Source organism: Schistocerca cancellata, chromosome 3 (assembly GCF_023864275.1).
Source record: "Schistocerca cancellata isolate TAMUIC-IGC-003103 chromosome 3, iqSchCanc2.1, whole genome shotgun sequence".
In the NCBI taxonomy this organism is placed as follows: Eukaryota; Metazoa; Arthropoda; class Insecta; order Orthoptera; family Acrididae; genus Schistocerca; species Schistocerca cancellata.
In genome coordinates this window covers 196,809,003-196,824,402 of record NC_064628.1, presented here as the reverse complement: position 1 = coordinate 196,824,402, position 15,400 = coordinate 196,809,003, and the positions used below count along the sequence as shown (strand labels likewise).

Below are 15,400 nucleotides of genomic sequence, written 5' to 3'. Positions count from 1 at the left end.
AGACGGAAAACACTTGAACGAGATTTGTCGTTAAGCGTGTGCAGGTCCTTTAATTATGAGCGAATGACTGTACGAATTTCTGATTTTAGTAATGATTGTTCGAGTCCTTCTTGCGTCATTGTAGCTCTAAGTTTTGATTCCTCTTCAGCTGGGGTGTTTTGGGTGGGTAGTAGGTTTTCCAGGCTTCTGTTTACGAGCTGTTCACGCTCTTATTTGAAGTTTGTATCCCTTGGGTGTTGACGTATCTCCAACAGAATTGTTTTGAAAATATCCGCTTTATCACTATCGCCTGATGTGATTTTCCTTCAATGAGGAATGGAGGTTCTGCTGTGCGAGTTAATCCTTCCGTCTTTTTAAATGTGTTCCAGCTGTGGTCAAGATACTGGCATACGCTTGCGCACATTTCTGAGCTGTATTCTTTGAGTTCTCGTTTCATCATGGCGTTTGCTGGTTCCCAGACCTACTTTAGTGATAAGCCCACAACGTAAAACAGAATAAGTTCCTTTTCTTCTGTATTCCAGCTTGCATCAGATTCACATTTTACGCAATTTCGGGCCAAGTATTCTCATTTAAGGATACAGGATACTTTTCCAGCTCTATATTATGTAAAAATCAACACCTATTTCTTTCAGGCACTGTTTATAATGTGTATGTTTTACAGATTTTTTTTGTTGATATCAGGTAGTTCAGCACACTTTCTAAGCAAATTAAAAGTATTTTGAATATTTTTGAACCTGCTTAGGGTTATTAAAAAAATTACAAAGAAATTGATGCATTTTTTTTCCAAAATGCTTCCTCAAATTGAGGTACCATTTAATACAATGTTATACATTTGAAGGAGAACAAATTTGTACCAGATATCCATGACGTGATGACTGCATGATGCAGCCCCCACCCAGCTGCCCCTCTAATGTCTGACTTCGACTACCACCGAGTTGACTGGGATGCCTACTAGGAATCCATTGCCCCACAGGCCGAACCCACCTCCTCACCTTCCACCACACCTGACGCTGTGGAGGCCCATGTTCCCACCAAACTCATCCACCCAAATTGCCCTACTCTTCCTCCACAGGCATTCCTTCTTCTCCGTGATCCCACAGGCTCTACCTCTCCTTCCTCCATACCCGTGGACAGAATACACTCCTCCGCCACAGGAAATTACATCGACACATCCGAACTTCCTTACACCAAAGAAACGCTGAAACTGATGCCAGACATGTACATGCCTCAACTCCACCCTCCCTGCAAGCTCCTCCAAGTACTGGTCTGCCGCCCATTGCCTTACTGATAGCCATCCCAACCCGCATTACCCTCTTCTCCACGACAACGGCCCCTTCCCTGACAACCTCAGTAAGGTGAACCATTTTGCTTCCCACCTCTCAGAGGTCTTCTCCATTACCAACGATCCCAATTTTGATTATTCCCTCTTCCCCACAGTCCTTCAACGCGCCGATATCTCTGTCCTGCCACTCGCCCGCAGTTTCCAGTACTTGGATAAGTTACCCCCATCAGACAGAACTCTCCCATTTCCGCATACGACATCAACCCCCTCCTACTGTAGCGTCCCACGTTGTTCCAAGCGAACGTTTGTTTTAGGATAGCTTGCTGCGTGTAACTTCGGGGGCTGACATCTAGCTGCCTACTCGTGAGACACATGTGCACCTGGCACTGCCTGCCATGGGAAAGCTATTCAATGTCTCTTACTGAACACGTACATTCACCACCTATAAGAACCTAAATAAACGATATTAAATATTATTCAATCAATTTCAAAATCGGTACACTACCTTTTATTATTCAGGAGAAGATTGTATAAAAATTTCACGATGTAACTATCATAGTTTCAGAGATAGAAAAAATTACTTGAAAAGTCAAAAACCGACACTTAGGGAATTAAACTCAGTTAGGAACAATAGTAGTTTATGTTTTGGTATAATTTAAAAAAAGCATAAACAGAACTCTCACTGTGCAGAATTAATTAATTCAGATTTTCATATTAAATCTTTAAATATTTTTCGTTTTTATAATATAAAAATCAGACAAAATTTTTATTAATTGAAACCCTCAGCTGCCGACAGGTGTAGTTGATATACCTCGATGGGGACAACGGAAAATGTGTGCCCCGACCGGGACTCGAACCCGGAATCTCCTGTTTACATGTCAGACGCTCTATCCATCTTTTCTTATCTCATTTTGTTCTACATTGTTCGTTCAATTCATTCAGGGCGGACGTCCGGTGACACCCGTTCATGTTCCTCGTTGATCCGTTCACTCAGTTTTTTTATTACAGAGGTTAGCTAACCCTCTGACCGAACATGCTGAGCTACTGTGCCGGCAGCTGAGCCACTGAGGACACAGATGAATAGCGCGACTGCAGGGACTTATCCCTTGCCCACTTCCCGTGAGACCCACATTCCCAACTGTCCACAGTCTACATACGTAATTTACGTAATAGATATCTTCATATAAAATTATTATTTCTGTCTAATATTGTTGTGGGAGTAAATTTGAGTAAATGAGAGTGTGTATGTCGGACATTCGTCAGATTTTAATGTTGCATTATATACTGTCTAAAGTAACCTGCAAGAGTTACACAAGCCTGTCGTGGGAAAATGATCCTAGGGGATTTACCTAATTTTGCTGATGACGTAAGTCTAGGCGTGATTACTATTGTAACAGAGCAACCAGATAGTCATCTGGAGTAAAATCTGTATGTAAAGAATATTTACAGAATTATTGTCTTTTCGTTTTCGTTTATTAAAAATTACTTTAATATTTCTATGTCAGATTGATGCAAATGCATCTGTGTGTAAGGATTTGTGCAGGACAGTTTTGGCGTGAGTATGATCATGAGCGAGCAATCTGATTGGCAGCGAGTATAGTCAGCTAATCAGAATTGAGATGGTTCCTGCTCATTACCTGATAATTATACTGGGAGTGAGGCTGGAAGAAGGGAGTCGCTAAGTCGATAGCAGTTGTTGTTGGGGGCTGCTTGGCAAAATTTCAGAGATTTTGTCTAAATCTGTTGGACACAAATTTGCGTGTGAAATATTGGCCTTCATAGTATCTGCGTGGCATGTTTCAGTATTCGAGCACTGAGCATTTTTTTCCGAGCAGGTTTTTTTTAGAAATCCAGAAGAAGGACTGACTGGAATAACTCATAATTGTGGTGAGATTAATGACTGTGAAAACTTCGTTTAATTCAGGTCGGGTTTGGACAGATTTCTGGCTGCTGTGCATGTGAAATGTGTGTATGAATTGTGAACTGGAAGGAAATAGCCAATAGTTCAAATGTAAACTGAATAGTACCTTTTCTTTGCCTATCACGGACAAAATAAACATTTTTGTGCGGAAATTTCGGACATTACTGTCCAGAAGTCAATCCATTTTCTTACCACCTAATAAATTTTTTAATACTGCATTTCTACAGAAATTTCTTTCATAACTAGAGTTACGAGGCCTCAGTAATTGTAGATATTAGGTGGTCTTTTTCATCAACACTTCTTTCACATCGTCTTGTAAGTATCTACATTGCCAAGTGAAGGGACATTGAGCAGACGCCGTTCTGAAGTAGATGAATTTTAATTTGCCACTTGCTTCAGTCAGTGCTAGAGAACATTTCAACACCACCACGCCGCAATTTGTGCTTTATCGGCCGCAAAAAACAATAGTAAAGTTCGGATGTGTTTCAGATATGTTTGTGAATATGCTTCAGCATATGAAAGAAATGGGATCAGATTTTAATAGTTAATTAAATGGTTTGGGTTGCGAAGTTAAAACGTCCTTGAGTTCTGATATTGACGAAAAAATAAATAAAATGGGATTAAATATTGACGCTAAAATGAGTCAAATGGGTTCAGAAATTAAAGCTTCAATAAGTTCTCACATTGATACTAAAATGAATAAACTAGGTTTGGATATAAATGAGTTACACAGTGAGGTTGTACAATTGGAATCCAAAATGGAAAATAAAATTTAGAATTTGAGGGAACTGTGGAAAAATAACCTGACTCTGTTTGGCAATAATATTAAGAGCTATATTAATCAGGTCAGACTAGAATGTAATGCTGTAATTGTAACAGTGGAAAGTGATCTAACTTCCCAAATTAAGCAGGTTGCTGAGGGTAGCGAACACTTCAAAGAATACATCAATTCCGATGTGGATAAAATTCATGAAAATGTAGAGCTCGTAGAAAATTACTGTGAGGTTAACCATGCTGCCTTAGAAAGTAAAATTAAACAAGGGAAAGACAGGTGTACAAAGTTTGGAGCACAAGTGGCTAACAAAATCACTAACCTAGAAACTAACATTAGTCAGTTAGGTACCAGTGTGAATCAACAGTTGTGTGAACATGACAGTAGACTAACAAAAGTAGAACCTTGTGTCAACAGCAGTAGTGGTAGTACCCTATCTAACAGTGTAATAGACTCATCTGAAATAGCATATGTAACTGATCGACAATTTTTGAAATTTGATGCAAACAGGAATGTGGATCCGAAAGAATTCTGGAGCGACTTCGATGATGTGTTACCTAAAGTATGGAATGACAAGCAAAAAATAGGTTTTATTACATCTAATTTAATGGGAGAAGCTAGAATTTTTGGTAATTTCTGATAAATATGATGAGTTGGAGGACTTCAAACAGGCATTTTTGGAAGAATATTGGGGCAAGAGGAACCATGGATGTTTTGAATAAGTTTTGGTCAGGGGAGAGATACGATCCCAAGAAAGATAATATTAAAAGGTCTGTACAAAAATGGGTAACTACTTTATCGTATCTAAGTTCAAAAGTAGAAACTGAGCAAATAATTATAAGGATAGAAAATAAGCTGCCTTTGTACTGGAGAAACAAGAAATTACAGTTCCTAGAGATAATCTTAATAGATTTATCCACTATTTGGAAGAGGTAGAAAGTATTTTAAAGGAAGAAGAAAATGCTAGGAGAGAATATAGGCTTACTGTCAGACAGAATGATAATAGAGCTGAATTTAATGTAAACAGAATTAGCGTCCAAAGAGGTAATGGATACAGAGGTAGATTTAGAGGACGAGGAGATTCTAATGGGAATAGGTTCAACGAACGGGTTCAGTATTATGACTGCCATCAGCTGTTGGCTGATGTAACAGAAAGGCGATGCCCACCCGATGACAGGCATTTTAGACATAATAACAACACCCGACAGGAAAACTGTTAGCTGTCTGCGATGAAGCTGGCGCTCGCAGACGTAAACATTACAGGTTAAACCCGCTAGCGACATCCTTTCTAAGGAAGGCGCCTACAAAACAAAACCTTGGTAATAATGATTTAGCCACTGAGAGAGCAGAGGAGAGTGACACGGAGAAACTAAAGGTATATCCGGTAAATAAAGTAGCATTATATGATATAGATAGTGCAAATAAAGATCATAAGGACCATAATCATAAGAAACAAATAAATTTAAGTGAAGATTCGGATGAGGAAATGGGGGTGAATTAGCACTGTTGAACAGATGAGAGGCTACCAATGAATTGTGGAATTAATGCGGGAATATGGGTCGAGGAAGTTTTGAGTAAATTAATTGAAATAATTTCTGAAAGTGAGAATGGATAATCGAAATAAGGGGAAAAAGAAAGAGGTGTAGAAATTTCTGACAATATCTTGGAAGGGGTTGCAGAGTCAGAGGAAAATTATGGTGAGAAGTTGGAGGAGTATTTTAAGTCGTCAATAGTGGACAGACTTGTGGAAGCTGCCACTACTAATAATAAGCAAAAGGAGGACCCAGTAAATGTAAGTTGATTTCCACAAGGGAGGTAGGATTTGACAGACGAGAAGTGGTGCAGGATTTGTTAGAGGAGCCTGAGAATGTAATCAGGGGAGAGTATGTAGGACAACCGATTATTGAAGTAATGTTGTTTGAAGAAAAAGTTCCTTGTCTAATTGATACCGGTTCGGAAGTGTGTGCTGTATTACAGATTTTGGTAAATACTCTCTCAAAGAATAAAGAAGTTGTCACGCCAGAGACTGGTTTACACATTATTGCAGCTACTGAAAAAACTAAGAAAGTGGTTAAATAAGAAGTCCTATTACCCATAACTGTAAGTGAGGTAGCCATAAAACAGAATTTTCCAGTTATAAATGGACTCAGGGTGGAAATGTTGGTGGGTGTCGACTTCTTGCTTAAAAACGAAGGATGGTTAATTTTGGACCCAATGATGTAATTATAGGAATCAGTGGAAAACCTGTAATTATTCCATTCATTGGAAAAAGACAGAGTGTAAACGAATAACAAAGTGACAAAAAAATGGTTCAAATGGCTCTGAGCACTATGGGACTTAACTGCTGAGGTCATCAGTCCCCTAGGACTTAGAACTACTTAAACCTAACTAACCTAAGGACATCACACATATCCATGCCCAAGGCGAGATTCGAACCTGCGACCGTAGTGGTCGCGCAGTTCCAGACTGAAGCGCCTAGAACAGCTCGGCCACTCCGGCCGCCAACAAAGTGACATTCCAATACGATACTGTAGGGTGGCTACATTGATCGAAGGGTATAATGAATATGGTGAAAGAAAAGAAGTGGATCCTTCTGAGCTAGAGAGTGTCAGAATTAGGATCGTGGAGAAATTATAGGAACTTACAGATTAACTGAAATGCGAAAGGACAATTTAAGATAAATTTTGAATAAACAATGTGAGGTATTTTCAGCTCAGCTTGGATTAGTTCGAAATTACGAATGCTATTTAACCCTGAAAGAAGATGCATATACAGGGCTATTACAAATGATTGAAGCGATTTCATAAATTCACTGTAGCTCCATTCATTGACATATGGCCACGACACACTACAGATACGTAGAAAAACTTATAAAGTTTTGTTCGGCTGAAGCCGCACTTCAGGTTTCTGCCGCCAGAGCGCTCGAGAGCGCAGTGAGACAAAATGGCGACAGGATCCGAGAAAGCTATGTCGTGCTTGAAATGCACTCACATCAGTCAGTCATAACAGTGCAACGACACTTCACGACGAAGTTCAACAAAGATCCACCAACTGCTAACTCCATTCGGCGATGGTATGCGCAGTTTAAAGCTTCTGGATGCCTCTGTAAGGGGAAATCAACGGGTCGGCCAGCAGTGAGCGAAGAAACGGTTGAACGCGTGCGGGCAAGTTTCACGCGTAGCTCGCGGAAGTCGACGAATAAAGCAAGCAGGGAGCTAAACGTACCACAGGATGGTGCTCCACCGCACTTCCATCATGATGTTCGGCATTTCTTAAACAGGAGAATGGAAAACCGATGGATCGGTCGTGGTGGAGATCATGATCAGCAATTCATGTCATGGCCTCCACGCTCTCCCGACTTAACCACATGCGATTTCTTTCTGTGGGGTTGTGTGAAAGATTCAGTGTTTAAACCTCCTCTACCAAGAAATGTGCCAGAACTGCGAGCTCGCATCAACGATGCTTTCGAACTCATTGATGGGAACATGCTGCGCCGAGTGTGGGAGGAACTTGATTATCGGCTTGATGTCTGCCGAATCACTAAAGGGGCACACATCGAACATTTGTGAATGCCTAAAAAAACTTTTTGAGTTTTTGTATGTGTGTGCAAAGCATTGTGAAAATATCTCAAATAATAAAGTTATTGTAGAGCTGTGAAATCGCTTCAATCATTTGTAATAACCCTGTATTTTCAAAAAACCGTTTGCCGTTCCAGAAGTGCATAAGGAAGCCGTTCGGAACATAATACAGAAAATACTCGATTGGGGGATAATTAAAAAGGCTGTTAGCATATACAATAACCCATTGGTTAGGCTGTTTTACCAGAGTGACCGGTCAGAAAACATTGAAGAACTATTACAAAAGTTCAAAGGAGCTAAATTTTTTACTTCTATGGATACTGGAATCTACCTCTCGCTAAGGAATCCAGAAAGTATACAGCGTTCCTATTTGAAGGACGATGTTACCAGTATAAGGTTGTGCCTTTTGGGTTGAATATCAGAGTTTGTGCATTTGTCAGGGCAATCTCTCAGGTTTCAGGTGCTCAGTTATTGAGGCGAATTACTAATTATGTGGACGATGTATTGATTTCGACTCCCACTTGGGAAGAGCACTGTTTGTTGTTAGACAATGTGTTAAATGCTATTAAACGGGGGGGGGGGGGGAGATGAAAATGAAGTTAGATAAGACAGAATTTGTGAAAAAAAGAGATTAAATTCCTGGGACATATAGTAAGCGGGGAAGGAATTATGCCCAGTCCAAGTAAAATAAATGCTATTAGGGACTATACAGCACCGGCCACACGCAAGGAATTAAAAGGAATGTTCCGTTTGTTTGAATTTTATCGCAAATTTGTAGCAGGGCATTTATTTAACGATCCTTGTTTAAGGGAATTGTTGAAGAAAAATGTTCCCTACAAATGGAACCCGGAATCTCAAACCGCTTTTGAAAAACTTAAGGAAGCACTAGTGAACAGCCAGATTTAGAATCATCCTGACTTTTCAGAACTTTTTTGTTTTAGGAGCAGATGTCTGTGGTTATGGTCTGGGGTTAGAATTTTTCCAGATTGAGATGGTTGGAGAAGAACAGGTCCACAAAACGATCGCATTTGCAAGTCGATCGTTACAACAAGCGGAGAAAAATTACAGCATCTCTGAACTGGAAGCTTTAGCGGTTCTTTTCGGTTTGCACAGGTTTGAGCATTGCCTGTTAGGACATAAAGTGTTGATTTTTACGAACCATAGTGCTCTAATTTATTTAAATACTTGTCAAGTCAAATATGGTAGACTCAGGAGGTGGTCTGTGTATTTGCAACAATTTAACTATGAGATGCAGTTTATAAAGGCTGCTGAAAAGGTAGTGGCAGATACGTTATCCAGAAGTGTAAAGAATAAAGAGCAGGGAGTGGATCCAGTAACGAACAGGGATTGTGATGAGATATTGATCGCAGTATTTCAACCACAGGTTTCAAAAGGTACGAGCTAGTAACAGAATTATACAGGGACTGATGTACTCTGTGTAACCCCATAACAAACTAGATTTAGTAGCAACAGATCCTTTCGCCCCACTACCAGTTTCAAGAGGATGTTGTCTGTATGTTTCGTACTGGTGGATGGATTTACAAAATATGTGAAATTTTATCCACTTAAGGGGAGTTGGAATGCCCTATCTCGCCAATGTTAAATTTGCTAACTTTGTGTACCTTTTTCTTTGGAACTATTATCTTCAGAACTTTGAAATTCTGGCAGAGGTTTTCAGCATATATTGTGAGCCCACTGAACTAGAACCAATGTTTTCTTTTTGTTGGTATAGTATTTATGAATTTTTTACCATTAAGCCATTTTTTATTGGAAAAAGTATAACATAAACTTCCCTAGTTCAGAGAATAAGCCAGTTCTTGTCATGATTCTAGTTCAGTGGCCTCTTTGAACTGTTTTGCAGCATTTCTGAAAATTTGAATGTTGTTGGTTGAGTGGTTTATGAGATAAAGGTACATGTAACACTAAAAATGTCAAATGCCAGAAAATGCGATTAAAGTAATTTATTATGAAAATTCACAAATACCTTTTATTCTATTATCAAAAGTGTCCAGCAGAGTAATCAGGGTCATCTTCTAGTTCTTCTTCTTCACCTAGAAGCTTTCTTCTCCTTGCTGCCCTTGCTTTTTTTGTATTAAATTCAGCTGCATACTGAGCCTTCCTTACTCGCACGCTGTCCAGAAGCTGAAGACCTCTGATGGTGTTGATACCAGGAGCAATGCCGAGCCTTGCCATGACCTTTAGCCTACCCATATGACCATCATTGAATGAAATAACAGCATCACTGACTCCCCATTTCAATGTTTTTATCCCAACAAATACATTCTTAGGTACACGAGTCCAAATGAGGTTGTTGAACGACTCGTTTTGATTCTGGGTACAACCATGAAGACATTTTCGCAGAAGATCAGGATGCCCCAAGTCTCTATATATTGGTTTAATTACTTCCATAACAGCCAATGGAATATAATTTTTATGGTGATAAGGATCCCCAGTAGCTTGAGATTTTCTATAATTGCACCATGACTGAGGACCATCTGGACAAGCAAAATGTTGAGGATTATCATCAGTTGATGATCGATGTAAATATGTGGCCCATACAGCTTGTCTCATTTCCTGCAAATTATTTGCATTATTTCTTATTGCCATACCATAGTATTGTTGTAATTCATTTATAATTTTATCTGACAGGCGACCTCTAATGGTTTTACCATCTGACAAAATTTTGTCCTTCAGATTCTGTTTCAGTTTCCTTAGACGAGTGCCCATTCGTTTCTGAACATGACCGACACATTCTAGTTTAGTTATTGTCTTATTGACATATGGCATGGATTCTGTAACACTTTTGTATGCCTTGGAGTCCCCATCTCCAAGGAATTTTGTGTAAAATACTCCCCGTTCTTTTTCTGATCTGCTAAACATTTTCACAGCAGCGGCAGCCTCCATGCCTCCACTCGTACCTTCATAATTCTTGCTACATATGTGAGCTGCTTCTATCTTACCAGATGCACAATGGTAACAATGTTTAGTGAGCACTTCATAGTCCAAAACTTTACCGCTGTCCACACTAGTAACAGTAGCAACAGCATTTTTGGATGTGTGACCCCTTTTCTGCCAGGTTCCATCAAAAGCAACAGGGATATCTGGGTTTCCTTCATTTATATATTTTGCTTCACTGGCAGCAGCTTTCATTGATAAATCTGCTACAGACTGAACAGCATCTCCTATCACTTCAGTGTAATTGTCAATTTTAGCAGGTGGAGGTGGAAGATTCATTATGGCACAAAATGTTTGAGCAGCAGTATGTCCTTTACCAATTGCTCTCATTGCATACATTAGCCTGATATTACTCTCAAACAAATTGCTACTGCATGTTTTAGAGCTCCAAAAACAGGTCTCATTTTCACAACTGGCACAAACTATAGCAATTTTGCAGGAAAGTCCTATAGATTTTGTTATGTTCATATCAAAAGAACCTCCACAAAGATTACAACACAAACATTTCTTCATAAACTCAGTAAAAACAGGAAAGTCGACTAAAACATATTGTTCATTAGAAGCTTCATCTGTAATTTCACTTGCACAGTTTGATAACTTCTTTTTTGATGCACTGGTGGGCGTGTCTCCTTCACACATCTCAGCTGTACAAACGTCAGAACTTTCACCAGCATCAACAGGTGCTGAAGCAGAATCACTTGAACAAACGTTATTTGTAAATCTATTACCGCGAAACTTTCGCTTTTTAAATAATGATGCACTCCTAGGCATCGTAGAAACTACGCACTCACCACTGAAAGTCAAAACAAGACAGATAACAAACTCCAAATGAGCGACAAACTAAACTCGAGGCTCAAAACAAACACTCACAGATCAAAAACTGAACAATAAACACAGCTAGTCGTAAAAACAATGGTACCTATGGAAGGATCAAAGATTCTACAACTGAAGAGTGAAATCCACAGCCTTCTATATGTAATGTTTTCGGAAATGCGAAGATTTAAATGTGTACAAATCACAAGATGGGTAACTTTGCTGGGCGCACATGTAATTTTGAAAAATTAAATAAAAATACTTCCAATTGGAATTTCTTAACAAATTTTGCACCATTTTAAGCAGAAAATTTCAAATTAAGTTATAAGGTTAAAAACTGAAAATGTGAATTTTTTCCATTTTCCGGCATTCCAACTCCCCTTAAGAAGTCTAACTCTTAGGTAATTGTAAGTAAACTAGAGACAGACTATTTTGTCAACATTGGTGTGCCAACAGCTATTTTGTCCGATAATGGTCCACAGTTTATATCTGAGCGTTTTGAAGAATGTTTAAGTAAGAAAAACACAGAGCACATCAAAATTTCGGCATATTTTCAACAGGGAAACATGTGTGAAAGAATCATGAAAGACGTTAACCGTCTCTGTAGGACATACTGTCATAAGAAGCACTCAGCATGGGCTAATTACTTGGGGAGCTTTGAGGAAGTAATTAATAATTTAAAACACGAAGCCAAAGGTTTTGCTCCAGTAGAATTAATGGGAGGGATTGGACCTAACAACATCCTATTTGATTTAGTAGAATTCCCTAAAATCACAGAATAGGCTATATAAGAAAAGAAAAAGGTAGCTCATGCCAATATTAGAAAAAAGGTGTTGGAAAGAAAAAGGAGACATGATGCGAGAGCTAATCCAAAGAGGTTTCAAATGGTTCAAATGGCTCTAAGCACTATGGGACTTAGTCCCCTAGACTTAGAACTACTTTAACCTAACTAACCTAAGAACATCACACACATCCATGCCCAAGGCAGGATTCGAACCTGCGACCATAGCAACAGCGCGGTTCCGGACAGAAGCGCCTAGAACCGCTCGGGCACAGAGGCCGCCAAGGAGCTTTCAGATTGGTGATCTAGTGCTAGTAAAGACTAAGGAAAAGTCTAAGAAACTTACGGCTGAAACTAAGAAATTTACGGACGAGTATGTAGGACCCTTTAGAGTTATAGAAAAGCCGCATGCTAATGCCTATAGACTGGAGTATGTGAAATCACATAAACTTTTTGGATTGAGAAACGTTAGTGATTTAAAGAGATACATTCAGAAGGAAGTCTAAAACCGTAGTAACTACACGGGATTACTACCCTATTCTCCATCCTGATTTTTTCCTCCAGGGCCATGTGTCTTGCACGTTGCGGTTAGCTCCCGCAGAGCGCCCAGCTGATCGGTTTATTCCTTCAATTTTCGTTTTCGTAAACCTGTCGCCTATCTCTCTCTTTAATCTATGCGTCCTTACTTCCCACCTTTAGGCAACGGCCTTGCCGCAGTGGATACACCGGTTGCCGTCATATCACCGAAGTTAAGCGCTGTTGGGCGTGGCCAGCACTTAGGTGGGTGACCATCAGGGCCACCATGCGCTGTTGCCATTTTTCGGGGTGCACTCAGCCTCGTGATGCCAATTGAGGAGCTACTCGATCGAATAGTAGCGACTCCGGTCAAAGAAAACCATCATAACGACTGGGAGAGCAGTGTGTTGACCACACACGGTTCCTATCCGCATCCTCATCTGAGGATGACACGGCAGTATGATGGTCCCGATTGGCCACTTGTGGCCTGATGACGGAGTGCTTCCCACCTTTGGAAGTGAGGAAGGAACACTTTTCTATCCATCCATTGCAATTCCTTATATTACCACTCAGCACTACCAACAGGTTATGGACCTGTTGAGTGATGTGAACACTTTGGCAACAATACTCCTCCCTTCTATCCTTGACATAGGTGATCGGCAGAACGGTTATTCAACCAAACAGCACAGATTTATCTTGACACATTAATTGTAATAGTGAACTAAGATACTGACCAAAACTAACATAAAGATAAATGACATGACTTGAAAGCCACAGAGAGGTTGACTTAAGTGTATTGTCAGTAATGTATGTTTTGTTGAATATAGTGAATGAGATATGTTGGAGAGTCACACTAGTTGGCGTAAGTTGTGCTTAATGTTTATCTATAGGGACCTTTCTTGTATATACTATATATTTGAGGACCTTTTTTGTATGCATTATATATATTGTAATTTGATCATGAGATGATGAATGGCCACTGTAATTGACTACCAGGTTCAGTACTGTTCTATAAGGATCTTTTTAATTTTCTTGAATAGGATAAATGTGAGGACTTCGCTCCAGCCACAGATGAAGGCAAGGATACTTTTCAGAGATTTTAAATGACTTTCTATAGACTAGGTATTCTTTGTATTTAGTAGTATGTAAGATGTGCCTCAGAGCTACTGAAGCCGACAGAAGTAGATTTTAGCAACGTTGTTTTCTCTTTTTGTATGATGTATATAGGAGGTGCTACATGACTGTAAGAGGTGGGCTGAATGATTTTCAGTGCTCAATAATTTTGTATTTCTTTACGTAATGTGTAATGTTGTTTTTCAGAGCCGCTGATGGTGCCAGAGATAACTTTGCAGGATATTTTATGATGTTGAATTTTGTTCTTTGTGTACAATAGCTTATATGTGTGAAGGCAAGTAGTAAATTTTGTTTTCTGAAAGCGAGTTAAGAAAGAGTAATATTTTGAGTCAGCAGAATTTGTAACAGCAACCTGCTTAATGATTAAAATAGATTTTGGAAAAAAACATTCAGTGGTGGTGCCAATTTTGGGTACTGCTGATTTTTTTTAGGGACAGTTAATTAACTTTTTACTGAGAGGATTGGTATTAAATTTCGCTACTGTATATAAGATTATGAATTTTTCAGAAAATGAATTTCTCTGAAAAAAAGCTTTGTGTAAATAATAAGTAAATTGTAGAGGACAGTAAAGTTTTAGAAAAATTTTTCATGGAGTTCTTTGGTTTTGAAAGGAGAGGATCAAGTGCTGACAAAAGTATATCTGTGTGTTAGCTTACGATGTAGATGTTAAGTACGGACACTTTGACATACTGTATTTTGCAGGTACGAAAAAGCTGTACAGAACCTGATAAATGACCGAGAGAGAACCCCAATTTATGACTGAGAGCTGGATTATGTACCCCAGTGACGAGAACGTAATGCTACCGATATGTAAGTCTTGATCTGAAGTAATTAGAATCCATTTGTTTCATCAGAGACAGTTATCAGGACCCTAAAGTTCTGTGAAAAAAGTGTTAAGCAAAAGAGACGACCCCCATATCGACGTGAAGATTTTGTAAGAAGTTCAGAGACGATCCACATATCGAAGTGAATATATTATGTTAGGGACCAGGAAAGGTCACCCCCACACACTGAATCAATTGTATTTTACTAAATTTCTGAATGCTGATAAAGCGACATAATAAAATTGCTATTTGTGCTTAAAGTCAATGTGAAAGATAGAGAGCTTTTAGTTCTGAGAAAATTGTAGTTTCAAGAAGAGTTCAATGTAAATATTCTGCTAATTCGGTTTTTGGGAAAAATATTCAAGAGTATAATTTTGTGAGAAAAATGTTATTTTGGAGAAAGATGGAAATTTTTGTAAATTAATTTGATTGTATGATATTCAGTCCTAGCTTTTGATATTCAATGTATTTGTATATAATAGTGTCATGTAGTTTACATATTTGGTTAACTGAGGAAATCAAATTTTGATTGACAGTGTCTTGGTAGTTAAAAATTCAACTTTGGATTCAGTAACAACGATAACACGTAATTAAAAGAAGTTTTAGGTTCTTAGGGGGTGTGTAGAATCGCAAGTTGTTCCGAGCGAACGTTTGTTTTAGGATAGCTTGCTGCATGCAATTTCGGAGGCTGACAACCAGCGGCCTATTCATATTAAAATTTTAATTATTTTTCGTTTTCGTATTATAAAAATCAGACAAAATTATTATTTGTGTCTAATATTGTTGTAGGAGTAAATGTGAGTAAATGAGAGTGTGTACGTGGA

The 15,400-nt window shown here is 38.9% G+C and overlaps 1 pseudogene; it reads left to right on the top strand.

Annotated features, from left to right (window-relative positions):
- Nucleotides 1-12,800: 12,800 nt before the first annotated feature.
- Nucleotides 12,801-12,918, top strand: LOC126177312 (5S ribosomal RNA; annotated as a pseudogene).
- The last annotated feature ends 2,482 nt before the right edge of the window (nt 12,919-15,400 follow it).